We start from the raw sequence: 16292 nt of genomic DNA, 5'->3' as shown, positions 1-16292 counted from the left end.
CAGATGTGTCTCTGAGGCCACTTTGTAAGTTTTTACTGGGTTTGGGGAAACATTGTGTTAAGAAATCAGTAAGACATGTTATAGCTTAAATTATCAATGCAAAAGGAAGTGTTGAATAGAGGATAGGTTTTGCAAGACTGGAAAGCATCTAATGGACTGTAGGATTTGGTCAGGCAGCGACATCGATCATCATCCCAAAAGTTAGCAGGGTTGCTCCAGGCACAGGCAATTGGCCATTTGTCTCTCTCACTTGGTATGGAAATGGGGACAACTGAAAAAACCCCTGTTCCTAGTGTGGTGGACAGGGTGCTGCCAAGGAAAGGCTGATGAGTGACTGATACTCTGACAACTACACCATGGTACTGTCTGGGATGGTCACAGTTGTGTGGCTCAGTGGGAGTGGGTGGCAGGGGCAGGAGAGGAAAACATGGACCTTGTGTGGTGACTGAGCAAATCCTGCAGACCCCCACTGTTGCGTTTCCCCACATAGACAAAGGCAAGCTAACTACCTCTCTCTCACATCAGAGGAGTTTGGGCTCTGAAAGGCTGTGTCTCCATGGCACAGGGTCAGAGGAGGAGCCAGGCACTGCTGCCTCCCTTCCCTGCCAGCCAGCGTGCAGACAGGGCAGCCCTACCTGAACAGCTGCCCCACAAATCTACTTTCCCTATAGCCTGAAGGTAGAAGAAGACAGATTCTAAATATAAGGTCTGCCATATGATCACCTGCGAGGTAGGATCTTTGGCCTGTAGGGAAATGGGAGTAGGTCCTAAATTTTCTGCCAATCGTCATCTCCCCCTTCTGCCAGAGTTTGCAGTGAACACTTCTAGAAGGTGCTGATTTTTTAAGATGGTAGTTTTGGCATGCTGGGTTACATTTCACAATGATTCTTGTACTGTGGCTGTACCCACCTTTGCATGCCACATTGCAATAACCTTCTTTGCAGATATGCAAGAGCAGGTGGGTGGCAAGTTGTGAGGCAGCCACTAACAACTAAAATATCTCACCAATAAAATATCCCTTAGCTTGTCATTCCTCATAGATCACTGCCCCATATGTGTGCTGAGTGTGGAATGGGCTTTCTGTGCACTACTGTAGGATAGGGTTATTAAAGGCCTTAATAAATACACATGCAAGGTGAATTGTGGAGTGGGAGGAGGAAGAGGGTGAATTAAGGTTCCCCTAACAGGCTTAGGTCTAAGTGTTTGCTAACAAGTAGTGCTTAACTTGGCAACACTAATAACACTCTTTTATGGTAGGTTTATATATGAGCAAGAGGGAAGATGAATCACATTGCAGAAATAAAGTCAAGCACTCAAGGATGTTGAGAATTGGCTTGGCTGGTTAAGGAAATAAAGGGCCCTTCAATCAGGGAGCAGAGAGCTAATTGTCTCATTAGCTTATCTGCCTGGGTTGTATTCCCCCGAGGACAGGGTGGGAGATGGAAAGGAGACAAATGAAATGAACGAAGCAGTCCTTTGGGAGGAGGATTTTCTCTCAGAGCAAGGGCTAGTGGCTGCACTGCAGCATGCCTGGCTGCAATGGCTCCAGGACTTGGCTGCTTTAAAAGGTGAAGCTTGGAAGGTGGTGGGAAATACCCTGGAAAAAAAAAAAAAAAGAGCTGGGGAGGGGTGAAGGAGCATGACTGGGGAGAACTCTTCTCTCTGCTTCAAGCTCCCCTGCCCCACTCTTTCCTCGTGTGGTTTTAGCACCTTAACATCACAGTGCTGTGGTTTTCATATTGAGAAGTATTTAGCAGACTTGTGAGACCAAGCTAAAAGTAATACCTCTGGAATAATCCCAGAACCTCTTGGCGGAGCCACTGGGGATCAACTTGCACTGTCATATAGCATCCTGGGAACAATAGTACCCATGAGATATTTCCATAATTCAATATATAGCTTTGGGACTTACCATTCCCGTTGTGCTCGATCCTGCAAGGTGTTCTAACGCTACTTTAATACCAGGGAGCAATGCAACACAAGGGACCTTTCCATCAATTTTAAAGTAAGACCTTTGTACCAGCAAGTTTATATTCCGCAAGGCATATCTTCTGGCTTCTTTTCATGTCTACAAATCTACTTGCATGCTTTTAGTGACTTGTTCCTTTTCTTTTTCCTTTCCCTTTTTTCCCCTTTGGAAAGGGAGCATTTCTAGGGTTGCTTCAGAGCTTCTAGAGAAGGTGTTGGATGCTGAATCACAAGATTTATTCTGCCACTAGAACTAGCAGCAGTGTCTTTTGGAATAGCTACTCTTGTGAAACTTCCTTGCAAATGCTCTGTTAAAACTGGAGGGAAATGAATTTCAAGGGCTGTGCTGTTCTGCCTACAAGCCCCGGGGCTTTGGGAAGAGGAGTTATCAGGAGGTGCATTCTAATAAAGACCTTCACCCAGCTTGGGAGGTTTGTTGAATACCAGCCTGCTGAGATTAAGCTTGCTCCTGAGATAACATGGCATTAGTCCTGGTGGGTATAATCTTATAAACTTATAGGAAAATACAGAAATAAAAGGAACTCTTGTAGATACCAATAGCTGTGAGTCAGGCTTTCTATGAGTCAATGGATGCTGACTGCTGAGATAATTCTCCGACCTACACATTGCTGTGGAACCTGGAACTGCATCCAAGCTTCTTGGTATTATCCAGCACAATCATTAAACAGCCCAAGATCATCCTGAAATGAATGAAGATGTGGCTTCCTAAACCCTGGACTTAGTGATGTCTTTTAGTATTGCATTGCTGAGGTATCATTGGGAGGAGGATTGTCTTCAAAACATGACTTGATTACAAAAAGAAAACTCCTTTGAAAGAATTTATACTATTTCTGATTTGAAATAATTTCCTGGTTTGGCTTTTAAATAGCTAAGAAACCAAACTATTTCCCTTGATAAAACCTGATAAACTGCTTGTTTGGTGCGAAATTTAGTGTTCTATTATGGGTGCAAGGTATGAGGTGCAGATCCATTCAAATCTGAGGCTGCTCACAGCAGGAACCCATTTGCTGTCTAATTCCAATGATTTCCTCAAATCTGTTAAAAGCTTCCAGCCTTTTAAGAGCTGGTTGCAAAAAATCCATCCAGAGATGGGACAGTGCTTAAAATAGAGACCACGGTCTCAAAGAAAAAATCCTTTAGGACAAAGGCTTCTTGAGAGGTTTTCTCAGAGATGTCATCCTCAGTCATTTTGCTTACTGTTTATGAAAATTATGTTTTGAAAACTGGGGTGCCCATCCTGTGGTTGTCCCTGGAATAGAAGAGATGTCCACAAAGGAAGCTAGTGAGCAATAGCTGCTTTGCCTTCTCTTCCCATGCTGACAGCCTCTCAGAGGGATACATACCTGTTTCTCTCCCATCTGCCATTTTCACTGTTTTCTCCCTGCTCATGTAGGTGTCTGTTTCTGTCTCTCTAAATCCCTTTGCCTTTTCCAAAGAGGAAAATGTCATGATAACAGGGTGTGTGGGGGTAATGCAGGCTTTTGGAGTCTGCTACCATATTGGGCTGTCATCCAGCCCACCACTGATCTCAGAGGGAATGAATTCACCATCTGTAGAGAGTCCGTGTCTCACTGCAGCCATCTGTTAAGCTCCTCAGCCCACTTGCACTCTGAACAATGGCAGTGCCTTTCGGAAAACCTGTAGGAGATAATCCCTCCCTCCTTTGGGTGACAGTGCACTCCTCTGAAGCTGAGTGTCTGTGGTTCTGCCAGAAACACAGCTTTTATTGGCAGAAAAAAGTATTTATGCTCCCAATCTGAGCATCATAAAGCGCATGAAGAGCTGAGCATGGATACCTTGAGGTTCCTGAGTCTCAGGGACTGCTTACTTTCTCATCATCTTGGGAATGAGGAAGAACTTGTAACCTGCTCAACTTACCATGGTTCTTCTCGACCTTCCGTTTCAGCAGGATGAAACAACAAGAATATCACCAACATCAGCAAAGGTCCTGCTCTCCTTCACTTAGAGAAGACTCCACAGATGAAATCTTGGCAGCACCATGCTGTTGACTTCAAAGTGAAGCTGACGCACAGGCCCTGCCTACTCTGTTATTCTGGTCCATGCTTCAATAGGAATAATTTATCAATCAATCTCTTCATTCCTGCAAGCACTCCTATTTACCTCTCTTGTTGTAAACTGCCAGCCAGCAGGGTGTAAGTACTCAGTGATCTCCAACGTCACAGAGGCAATCTAGGTATTGCTCTTATTAAAAGCTTATGAAACTAGGCTATTTTTTCAGAGGGTCTTCATTAAGGGATGACTTAATTCAGGCATATCTTTTCAGATTCATTACTGCACTGGCCGGTCATCTGCTTCACCTTCATGGAGCTAAATAAGAAAGCTGCTCTAACTGGTGGTGGCTTCTCTCCAAAGGCCAGGACTTCATCTGGACCTGACACCAGAAAGCTGAAACAGCTTCAGAGACAGGGCTGCCTAATTCCCCTACTCCCACGTGTCTTCTTGGCTTACCTCAGTTGCCTCCGAAGAGCTGCTGCTGCTTCTAAAACCACGTGATCCCTGGTTTTGCAGGGTGTTCCCAGATTTGCTAGGTAATTCCTGTCTTCCTCCACCCACACACACATTACTTGCCAGACTCTGAAGGAAAGAAGGAAAACTTCTCAAATAACATTTAAGAGAGAAACTTGCCTTTATTTCACTAGAACAGGGATCTGCTCTTTTTGTCATTGTCCCACCACCTCTGTCCTTTGGTGGAGTCCATGTGGGAAGAACCTCTCTTTTTTATCATCTCAACTGCTGCTACCTAACCTTTGCAATCTTCATATCAGCCCCAGGGCAGCTGTCTTTCCAAATTCTGGTTTGGGAAATGAAGTCCTCACAGAAGATAACAGAGGGGGAAAGACTGAGATATGAACTGAAACAGGGAAGGAAAAACTGTTGCCAGCCAGGGATAAGGGCTTTTCTTGCAGAGGGGAGGGTGCCCTGATAGAGATGTCTTCTGCCACTGAATGCTACTGTAAACAGGGAAGTTTACAGTCAAAATGTTCTGTCGAAGAGCTGTCAGGGAGTCAGACAAATATTTAAAGAAGCAGATTTCCTCCTGAGGGTGAAGAAACACTGCTCAGCACTTGACAGTGCAGCTTGGTAGCTCCCAGCCCTGGGGACAAGTATGCCTGTCGACCCTGTATCCAAAGGTCAGTGAGAGAGGGAAAGGAGGTGAAAACAAGGAAAACAGCCAAATAATTCCTGCATCCAAGCAATCATGCATGGACAAGTGTGCTATAGCTATGGTGGGTCATCGTAGAAATAGATCCTTCTCTCTCCAGTCTTCCTGGGGATCTGTGGGTGTGCATGTAGGGGATCACCCTCTCTGCCAGCCACCCTCTGCGGGGAGGCGAAGCTACATGCAGAGCTGAAGCCAGAGGGCTATAGCACATGCATCATTTCCTTGGGAAGTACTCAAAGATGTTCCCATCGATTTACATGCAGATTTTTCCCAAGCCAGACACTGAAACTAGATCATACACATGAACGTGCACTCTGAAGGGGCCTCCTGCTGTGGAGGAAGGAACTTTGTGTAAACAAATGGGCAACATCTAATATCTCCAAATGAAATGAATTTTTAAACTTACCTGAGCAAGTAGGACAGAACCATTGGTCTCAATAGACCTGCCAGGTAAGTAAATTGCCCTGTATTTGATAAACAGCTCATGCACCCTAAGGAGCTGGAATCCAGGTCAAAGCTACACCTATGCCCCTGGCTCAGAGATGCTGGTCTAACTCTTGTCCACTCTCGACACCGGAGTGTGACCCAACCAACCAGCTATCCAGAGAAGTGAGGAAAAGATGCCTACATGCTCTGTGTGGTAAATGTAATGGATAAATTCATGTATATAATATTGTATCAAAAGTTTGGTCTATTAGAAGCTATTCAAGGGTGTCCCCAAGAGTCCAAGGCCTACTGTGCAAGCTGTTGTGAAAACCACAACATTTGCAACAGAAATAACATGGCTGGACTGGAGATGGCCCATTCATCAGGGATGGGCCTCCACTTAACAGCTCCTCGACATCTGATGTCAATCTTGATAGGGGATCAGGAGGATGATCAAATCTGCAAGCCAAAGGAGAAATTCGGGAAGACTAACAATGTCTTTTCATACTTAGGGAACCCCTTTCAGGACCTCGCTTGGAAATAAAGAGATACATGAATATTTTGACCCTCAATGGACTTAGCCTCAGGACAAATAAACTGTATAAAAACTGTCTACCGAGACCCAGTGGTGTGTGGCTGAGGTTGGATGGTACCTTTGTTACTGTCACTCTGCCCACCCAGCATTCGATCGATGTTGTCAAATTTTATTGTGGCTTTTCAATTTGATTTTGGAAAAATTGCTAAATAAATTCTTTTTATTTTGAATTGGCTTCTAATCGTTTATAACACTCTGCAAATGCCTTTCTGCACAAAATTTCTCTTTCACCAGATATTTACTTGAACCTCACACTTTCCCCAGCCCTTGCGAGAGAAACACAGTTGTGAGTCTGGGCTCTCTCCTCTGTAAGCATCACGGGAAATTTAAACACTGTCCCCTTTGGCTATGCTGTCTGTGGAGATTAGTAATCTTCTCCCTTCCCTGCCTCTCCCCCTTGTGAGAGCCTGGTGCTCCAGCTCCTTCCAGGCCACTGACCTAGTTCTCCCCATCCCCAGGGATGGGCTATGCATCCAGGTCCATCCCATGCCAAAGGCTGGGCCAGCGCAGGGGCAGGAGGGATGCTGCCCGTGGATTGGTAACCCAGGCAGCAGCAGCAGCAACAGCAGCAGCACAGTGCACACAGATTGAAAGTGGATTTGAATATGGGCTCTTGAAAAATATGAGATAGCGCACAATATGTTTTCCTCGGTGCTGTAATGTATTTCAAACAGCTCACTTCCATCTCCTGCACTTTAATTAGCATGAAAATTGGCCAGTTCCGCAATCCCTTTAAATACGTTCGGTGTGTTACCAAATATATTTCCATGGCAGTTACATACAGGGAGGCCAAGGCCTGGGGGTGGGATACAAAACACTCCCCATTTTGATCTAACTCATTACTAACCTGTTTTGTGGCCTCTGAGAAAGCAGGCTGGATCCAAGTTCAGTTTTTGGTGGGAAAATGTCACCGGAGAAAACCTAAATATAATGAACAGTACCTTTGGCTGCTGGGCTGAGGGGCTGCAGTAAGGAGGCAGGGAAAAAAACGGAACTGTTCCCATCCTGCTCTCTCCCTAACCCGAGGGAAGACCATGGAAGTAGCTGTCAGGATGCTCTTTGGTCCTGGGGACAGGTTCCTCCGTGATCCCCCAGCTATCACTCCAGCCAACAGGAATATCTCTAGAATGTATCTATCTGCTGGAATCACGAGGAGAGACTTCTGCAGGAATGAATTGCTCATCAAATGTATTCTTGGGTTTTGTTAGGTAGCAAAAAGCAGCGTACCTTGTCTAACCCAGGACTCAGACTGTCTCCAGGATTACAATTTCCAGTGTCTCTAAAATGGCTGGTAGGTGGCTCACACACATTTTCACTCTATAAACTGTGCCCCCGATGTTGCTGGCTTCCCCAGTGTGGGAGCTACAACGTGAACTGGGGTTCCCGGGTTAGCCCCACAAATGCAGCTGTGCTGACACAACTGAGAGGAGCAGCTCAGGGCTGGGAGGTCGGGGAGGTATGGCAGCCATCACAGCAGCTGGGGCATGCTGCACCTAAATATTTTGTGATGGCAGTCATTCAATCATATGATTTGTAGCTGGGTTCCCCTTTCTTTGTGGTACACCACTTCTGCCTGTGGATAAAAGCCAGTAGTGCCCATGTCCTTTCAAACTTGCTCTTGGGTCCAGTTTGCAGTCACTCTCCATCTCTGGGCTGACCTTTTCCCCTTCCATGCACTCCAGAAAACCTTAGGCTAGCAATTTTTACCACCAGGCCCTATTTCCCTCCTCCCTCAACCCATGGTGTTGCACAGGAGGCCAGGGTTGCCTCGCCCCAGCTCATGAGAGGCTGAGAGGGTTCCCTGGACCCCACAAGGACTGGGGAGAACACTTGGGTGGGTGTGCTGTGGGCACTGTCCCCTCAGTGTCACACGCTGAGGAATACGGACCGAAAAGAGGAGGATGGACTTTATTCTGCCTGCTAGAAATTGTTCTCCCCAATCTCCTCCTGGCACTGCCGAGGAGGAGAGAAAGAGATGGGGAAGGGGAAAGGAAGAGAGGTCTCAGGAGACCTCCTGAAGCTCCTGGCCTATGTCCCAGGTCAGGCACGAATTTCCAGTGGGCTATGAAGATTTCCCAGCAATTTCCTCCTGTGTTTTCCCAACGCTTTCAGAGGTCAAGGATGACGGAATTTATGTTTTGTTGGGATGGTGGGAGAAGACAGAATTTTGGGAGCCTTGAGGAGGAGCTGCAACTCCCTTGTAGCATCACTATATGCAAATGCAGGTAATTTCATGGAAATGTATGTAATTTTATGCAGATTTAAAAGCTATTGACTTTCTGTCACAAGATGTTGGCAGCTATGGTATTTGTTTGAGTCTTTTTCTTTCCCTTTTGAGCCTTTTTTTTTCCTTTTGGAACTTAAAAGAATTAAATATTCATAGAAACATTTCTATGAGTCACAGGGAGATAGTACATCAAGCTGGAAAGTTCAGATGTGTATCCAAACTTTCTCAAAGTGCTTTGGGATAGGAAGTGGGATCTGAGAGCGGGCAGTTTTCAGATGCAGGCTGCAGGAAAGCCTTTTTCACCAGAACTTAAATTTGGGCTTATGGTGACCCAGCAACTTTTCTAAGAATAAATATGGCTTGTTCTTGTTTAGTCAGAATGAATCAGAGAAAATTTAAGTGGAAGAGCAAAGGAGAGCTCCAGCTTTTAGCACAGAAGCAAGTCACAGGCAGTGCTTTGCTGGTGCATTCTGCAGCTTTCTTTATATTGCCTGCAGCTGGAGGTGCTTTCTTTCAAGACTCAGGACAGTGGATAAAAGATCAGAAAGGATTTGATCACCCAGGAACAAAACGGGTGTCAAAGCAGAGACTGCATTCCTTTTTTATTTTATCCCTCAGGTATTTGCAGGGGTATGTTCCCTTCTCTGGAAACTGTTGGATAAAGACCTGAACTTCTAAATGAGTATTTTAAGATAGTGGCTTTGTGCAGCTTTAGATGACTTGTAAAACTGTGTCAGTTGCTTGTTGGACCACTGCTCACCCTGTGGCAGAGAGCTGGACTAGATGGTTCCCTACTTGCACAGCATTCTCCAAGAAATCACAGGAATATCGGGGAGTCACTCTCTTCCTTGGGTGGAAAGGCCAGAATTTTATGGTCTTACAGGCTTGATGCAAAAGTCATGTATTTTTAAGAGGTGGTTTGAAAATGGGTAACATAAATTTTCTGAAATAGCAGTAATAGAAAGGAGGCCTTTGCAGCTGGCTGAATTGATATGAGTTAATTTGTTCCCATCTGAATGTTTGTTTTTAATGATGCTGGAGATATTATTCTGTTTTAAGACTAAAGTATTAAGCATGGCTAGAACTCTTGCCTGTATTAGTGTTTATCTGCTAACTAAACCTAATGAAATGTAAATCATGTACAGCCAGACCTTAATAAAGCCTGGGCTCACTATATCCTTCTCCCCTTGGTTAGAGAATTGTGTATTGTCTGGCATAAACCTTGAGTTTAAATAACAGGAAAGATTTTGTTTCTTTTTTAAACATCTTGATTCAAGAGGTGTCTAACCACACACTCTGTAACATTTGTCCTCTTCTGACTTTCTAGCTGGTGAGACTTTTTAACAAGCTAAGGAATTTGCATCCAGTAGTGGATTGACCTTGGCGGGATGCCAGGAACCCACCAACACTACTCTATTGCTTTCCTGCACAACTGGAAAGAAAAAGGGAAAGAAAATATTGCGAAAAGTCCATGAATTGAGATAAGGACCAGGAGAAATCACTCACCAACTACCATCATGGGCAAAACAGACCGAGGTTGAAGTTATTAATCTAATTTATTGCTAACAAAATCAGAGCAGCTTAATGAGAAGTAAAACAAAGAGTCGAAGACACCTTTCCCTCCACCCTTCCTAAGCTCCATCTCCTCCCTCGCAGTGGCACAAGAACACAGGGAATGGGGGTTTTGGACAGTTCACGATATACTCAAGGAGAGGGCTCCTTGCCCTGCTCCACCATGGGGTCCCACAGGAGACACCTCCATGACCTTCTTGATGTAAGTTCCTCCCACAGGCAACAGTTCTCCATGAACTGCTCCAACCTGGATCACTTTTCCACAGGGTGAGTCCGTCAGGAAACAGCCTGCTCCAGTGTGGGTCCCCCACAAGTCCTGCCAGCAAACCTGCTCCAGCACGAGCTCCTCTGTCCATGGGTCCTGCTCCAGCATGGGCATCCCACTGGGTCACAGCCCATCTCAGGTATCCACCTGCAGGTGAATCTTTGGGCTTCCACTGAGCTCCATGGGCTGCAGGGGCACAGCTGCTTCACCATGGTCTGCACCACGGGGTGCAGGGGAATCCCAGCTCCAGCACTTGGAGCTCCTCCTCCTCTCCCTCTGCACCAGCCTTGGTGTCTGCAGGGCTGATTCTGCTCCCCTCTCCTCTGAGTGCAATTACAACTGCACAAAACCTTTGTTTTCCTTCTTAAAGATGTTATGACAGAGGCATTACCAGCATCTCTGGTGGGCTCAGTGGTGGGTCTGACATTGGCTCTGCTGGACATGGGGAAAGCTTCTGGCAGCTTCTCACAGAAGCCACCCCTGTAGCCCCTCTGCTACCAAAACCTGGCCACACACACCCAATACACCCCTGGGTCTGAAATTGAGACCTGCTGATGGTTGAGGTAGAGAGGCCTGTGGTGAATGGTGTCCTGGAAGGTGTAAACTGCTAAGTTTGGACTGAGGGTTTTGCCTTATATTTCAAACATCCCAAGCCTTAAGTGGCTCAGCCTCTACTTTTGGATGGAGGAAATTCCTTGCTGTTTAACTTTACAATAGATAGAAAATGTTCTAGCCATGAAAAACTTACTTTTTATAAAAGCTGCAGTGTTTTATTTTTTATGTCTCCTTGCCATGGAAGTTGCCACAGAATTGACCTCCTGTCTCTGAATTGTTCTTTGTCTCAGTTACACTTTTAAAAATATGTTTTCTGCCATTAAAAAAAAAAAAAAAAAAAAAAAAAAAAAAAAAAAAAGCACCTAGAAACAGTATTGGAATATCAGTTGAAAATATCAGTTGAAAACTCTCTGCTCTAGTATTTGCCAGTATACAGCATCAGAAACATTAGCTCTGAATGATATGGGTCTCATCACTGCCCTAATAAATGGCCAATTCTGAAATGTGCTGATATCATCTTCAACAACAACTTCACTTCTGATATTTTTTTTTGTGTGTAAATGTCATTAAATCCTCTCTCTTCTGCTTGAGGCTAGCTGCAGCAGCCCATTTCCATCTGTGGAAACTCCTCACTTCCTCCCATCCTGTCACACAATTCAAGAAATCAAATAAATCTAGTGCCATATTGAAAATGTGAGGGCTATGTGTATCTATTATCTAGCCAGGCTATTGTAGTGCACCCTATATGTCCCAAAGGTTTTATGTGGTGTTTTCATATGTGTGCTTAATAATCAGAACCTCCCACACACTAAATTTATTTGAAGGCAATTGTCATCCCCTTGAAAAAACTTTTTTTTCCCCTCCTCAAAACGTTTATAGTTGTCATAATTCTATATATGCAGCAGCAGTCCCATCTTCCTGATACAAGTCAAATTCCAGACCTCTTTCCAGAGCTCCACTTTGGACACAGAATATCTTTCAGGAGCAGAAAAGCCTTTACACCTGTATGGCTGGTCATTGATTGGGCTAGGCAAGCACAGAATACATCTGCAAGAGACAGGATCCCCCACAGTGCAGAGCCCAGGTGGGGGAATGGAGAAATGTCTGTGTGAAAGTGACTCAGAAGACACCATCAAAAGGGAAGGTAACAGCCAAAATAGAACCCGCACGCTCTGTGATAAAGGCTGCTGAAAGCAGAAGTGTCAGGGGTTTTGGTTGGGTTTTTTTTACCGCTGTTCCTCTTGTCTGTACTTGAATACATGTTAGTGAATGTGGGTTATTTGTTTTAAAGTCTCTTTCTTCCTTATCAAAGGCTGTCTTCCGACTTCACTCTGTGTTTTGCTGGAAAGATGCATTTAGTAATGTAAATGTGATTCTTCCCTGTGGCAGCTGCAAAGAATGGCACAATTCTGTCTGTGCTTGCATGAGTAGCACATATTTGCACAGAAAGAGAGCAGTTGATGGATGGGAGGGATGGCTCAGGGATTTTTACTGTGTTGTGCCCCATCCTTTCAGCTCTAGGATATCAATCTGCACCCAGCCCTGGATGAGTTCCAGTGTCCGACTACAGGAGCAGGGCAGGACAGCCCAAAGCTGGCAGAAGTAGCTGGGCAGAACATAAGAATTTCATTGGCCTACTGAGCCTTCACAAGCCTGCAAATGTTTCTCTTTCCTAAGTGTTGGTATGAAGTTAAATGCAATGCAAAATTCCTCCCTTGCATGTAGCTCCTTGGCCTGCAATGAGCTACTGGAATTTAAATGATGGACCCTGCTTATCAATCAATTTTTGAAGCCTTATCTGTTTGTTCTTTGCAGTGATTCTTTAAAAAACAGACTTGTTCTGTCTCACAGGTCTGGAGAAGACTCTGTCCGTGCCCATCTCTTGGCACCCTCCAGTTTATCCCATACCTTGAGTGCTTCCAGCACAGCATCCTGCAACCTCAGCATGGGTTTTTTTTGCTGGGATAAGCTGATTTCACTTCAGGGGTCTGGGGAGCAGGATGGGCTTTTCTTTTTGTTGTGCCATGAGGATGCACAGTCTCAAATATGTGGTCCTGCTGTAGCGTTGTGAGACTCTCTGTGGAGCCACATTAAGTGGGGACTGTAGGCACTATGAAAGATATAGGAAACCCTGTAAGAACCAGAGATTAAAGGGGTTAAAATTCCCCAGTGCAATGTCTCTGCTTCTCTTTCCCGAGGGAAATCAAAGCCTGTGGGGTTTTTTCAAGGCCTACACCTGACTATAAGAATTACGGGGGTTTTGTTTTCCCTCCAGTGGGGGACTGGAAACCATAGTATGAACCTATGATTAATCACAACAAACCAGCAGCTCATGGCTAGAATACTAACTATGGAATACACAAGCAATGCTTTTGTGATCAATCTGCAAGGGTGGTTTTTTAAAGGGGGAAAAAAAAAATCCCTGCCAAAAATGTGTTGAGTATTTTCAAATAATGAGTACATTTGAGGAAATTTTGATTTTGCTCAGGGACCATCTGCGAGCAGAGAAAGGGACTAAATTCTTTCAGCAAATTACTGGCTGCAAATTATTTTCTCAGCACTAGTTATGAATGTTGTAACTGCACAGCTGAAAATGTATTATTAAGCTGAGAACTGGGGGTTTAGGGACCACAGATTGTGAATTCTTTTCTTTTAGGTGTTTTTTTGAGTGTCCCATGGCATAAGAGACACCTTCAGCTGGAAACATCACGAGGTTCAAAAGGAGCACCACATTCTAAAATACTCCAATATGATGGACAAGGATAAGTTTTAGAGCATATTCATGTGGGAACATCTGCAGATGTGTGAGGGTTGGGGGTTGGACACAAAAATGAACTATGTGAGCTCCTGACGTAGAAAGATATTGTAAATAAAATCTGCTTATTGGATTTGAAGTAGGAAAATGTGATGTTTGGGGGCTCAGTTGGTTGCTCAGTGCTGAGACTGCCATGGAGAGGAAAGCCCTCGGATGGCACTTCAGGCTGGCCTGAAGTTACGGAGTGAAGTGGAAGTTTCCTTGCTGGCTCCTTCATTTCTCCAGGGTGGGGAAGTGAGATTCATGGTGGAATTTCAAACTGGTCCACGGCCCATTAGAGTGCTGGAAGTCACTCCCAGCTTGGACACAGTTGCATCTCACAGGTGGGTGGGTGGCTGCTCCAGCCCTGTGCCTGGCCTTGTGCCGACCATGGTTCCCAGAGGCACGATTTAGTCAAATAAAACCTGTGACTATCTGCTCTCAGGATTCAGTTTTTTGAAATATGGGCTTGACATGGAACTGAAATTAAATCCCTAATTCTTGAAAAATGTTTTCTATTAAAGAATATTCTGGGGAAATGATTTTGTGTGTGTATTTAACACTTGATTCAATATGTATTTTATTTTGATGAAAATGAAGTGTCTTTCATTTAAACTGTTTCTTCTTCTGTTATATAATGTGCCAGAGAATACATTTTCTAGAATTATCTAATGAAAACTAATCTCCTGAAGGAAAACTGGAGATATTTTCCCCTACTCCTCGCTTCCCCCAAGAAATTCTGGCAAATTTGACCTAATTTCATGTCACTTTTTTATTTCAGAGAAACAGCAAGGCCTGCTGTATAAAGGCCTGTAATCACCACTTGCTCACTTTACTGTAACAAAAAAAAAGAAAAAAAAAAGAAAAAAATCAGATTGCATGATGTGAAATAATCCTATTATATTTCAGTTAATTGAATCCAGGAATACTTTAATCAAGCTGGGTGTAGACCAAAATGCCTGCTTGAAGACCTCAGAGATGTTCAGATCTCAGCACAAATTTTGCAGATTAGTTTGAGCTTTGGAACACCACTTCCAAGTCTTGAAGCTTTGGCTGAGGCCTGATAGGTAGGGGAGTAGAGGCAAAATTATCTCACCTGTCTCATGTGCCATTCCTATGCCTTCTTCTGTTGTAAATGGTCTTTTTAACATCAGGGGTAAGAGCCTGGGCTTGCCATAAGGGATCAGAGTCATCAGTCATTCCCTAACCATAACAGGTTAGAACTGGGTTTTGTCCTCATTTGAAGTGCTAGTTGGTTGCAGACTGAAATACTGAAATGTAACCCAAAATCCAAAATTAAGACTAATTTGGAGTCCTCTGCAGGTGATTGGGAGAATTACCAGAGACATTCCAAAGATTGCTAGTTTAGCGTGAGATGCAAGAATTGAGGGTTATATTAAAAAGGCACTCAGCAAGGTTGTACAAGAAGTTTTCTATTTGAACTCCTTGTATTTACTGCCTATCATCCACACGCTCCCCAAAATATGATCCAAAAGACCGAAATACCCTTCTTTTCTCTTTTTTCTTTCTTTTCTCTTTTCTCTTTGACTCCTCTCTTTCATGCTCCCTCTTTTTCTTCCTTTCTTCCTCTTCTTCCTTGATTTCTTGCAGAAATGGACCACTGAATTTCTTTCTTTCCCACACAGGATGTCAAGTGCTGAGAGGCTTCTGATCCATGAAAGACTTCATGGGAGGAGGTCATTTACTGATTCAAGAGGCTTATATAAAGATAATGTTGATACTAATATTAGTCTATCTGCAGCTTTGAAGGGATGAATATCCCTTCTGGGACCTTACTTCCATGCTGAAAAGTGACTTCACTCCTGTGAAACAATGTGGATCCTCCAAAAATAGTGAGGAAGTGGAAGAGACAGAAACTGAAGCAATCAAGTGAAAAGATGTGAATTCTGGGAAGAGTAGGAAGAGAGAGGACAAAGAAATGAGAATGGTTAGGGAGACCTAGGGGCTTGGGAAGCAAGTGGGAAAGGGGGGAAAAAGTAATGGGAAAGATCAAAAAAGAAAGGGGAAATGGTGACAGCACATGGGCACGGGAAATTAATGTAGTGGAGGAAGAGAAAGCAAAGGGATGTGTGTATGTGTGGAGGGAGAGATTGAAGGAGGCAGTAACAGAAAGAAGTGAAGTTGTCTAACACACAGAGATGGGAAGTGACATGTTTGTGTGAATTCAGGGGGTGCTCAGCCCAGCTGCACTCTGGTTTCTACCTTTGATCAGATGCATGGCAGGCTGGTGTCAGATCAGAAAGCAAATGAGATGATAAAGCAGCTGAAGCTGCAGTGAGTTCAACAGCAGCAGACTGGCAGGGGGTGGGAGGGAGGAACTGTTGAACAAGGTGAATGCTCCCTGTGCTTTAATTCACAGAGCCTGGCAGGGAATGCAGCTGCCTTCTCTGCAGAGAGGTTGCAAATGGCCAGAGCAAGAAGCTGCACTGCACTGGTCACATAAAGGACCTGCCTTGATGTGCTGGTACCCCTGTCAGCAGCACTCCTGCCAACTGCGAGCCTGGTTGAAGCACCAGAGAGGGTTAGTGGGCTGACAGAGTGATTAAAAATATCGATGTCTGCCTTAGCTCTGATTGCCTTCCAGTTTTGGGGTTTGCTGTGGCTAGCAGAAATGCAGGAAACTCTGAGGAGCTTTCCTGTGGCTGGCATTTCTGGCTTAGGGAT

This window comes from Sylvia atricapilla, chromosome 2 (genome assembly GCF_009819655.1).
Source record: "Sylvia atricapilla isolate bSylAtr1 chromosome 2, bSylAtr1.pri, whole genome shotgun sequence".
Taxonomy (NCBI): Eukaryota; Metazoa; Chordata; class Aves; order Passeriformes; family Sylviidae; genus Sylvia; species Sylvia atricapilla.
The sequence above is the reverse complement of the archived record's forward strand: the minus strand, read 5'-3'. Positions refer to the sequence as shown.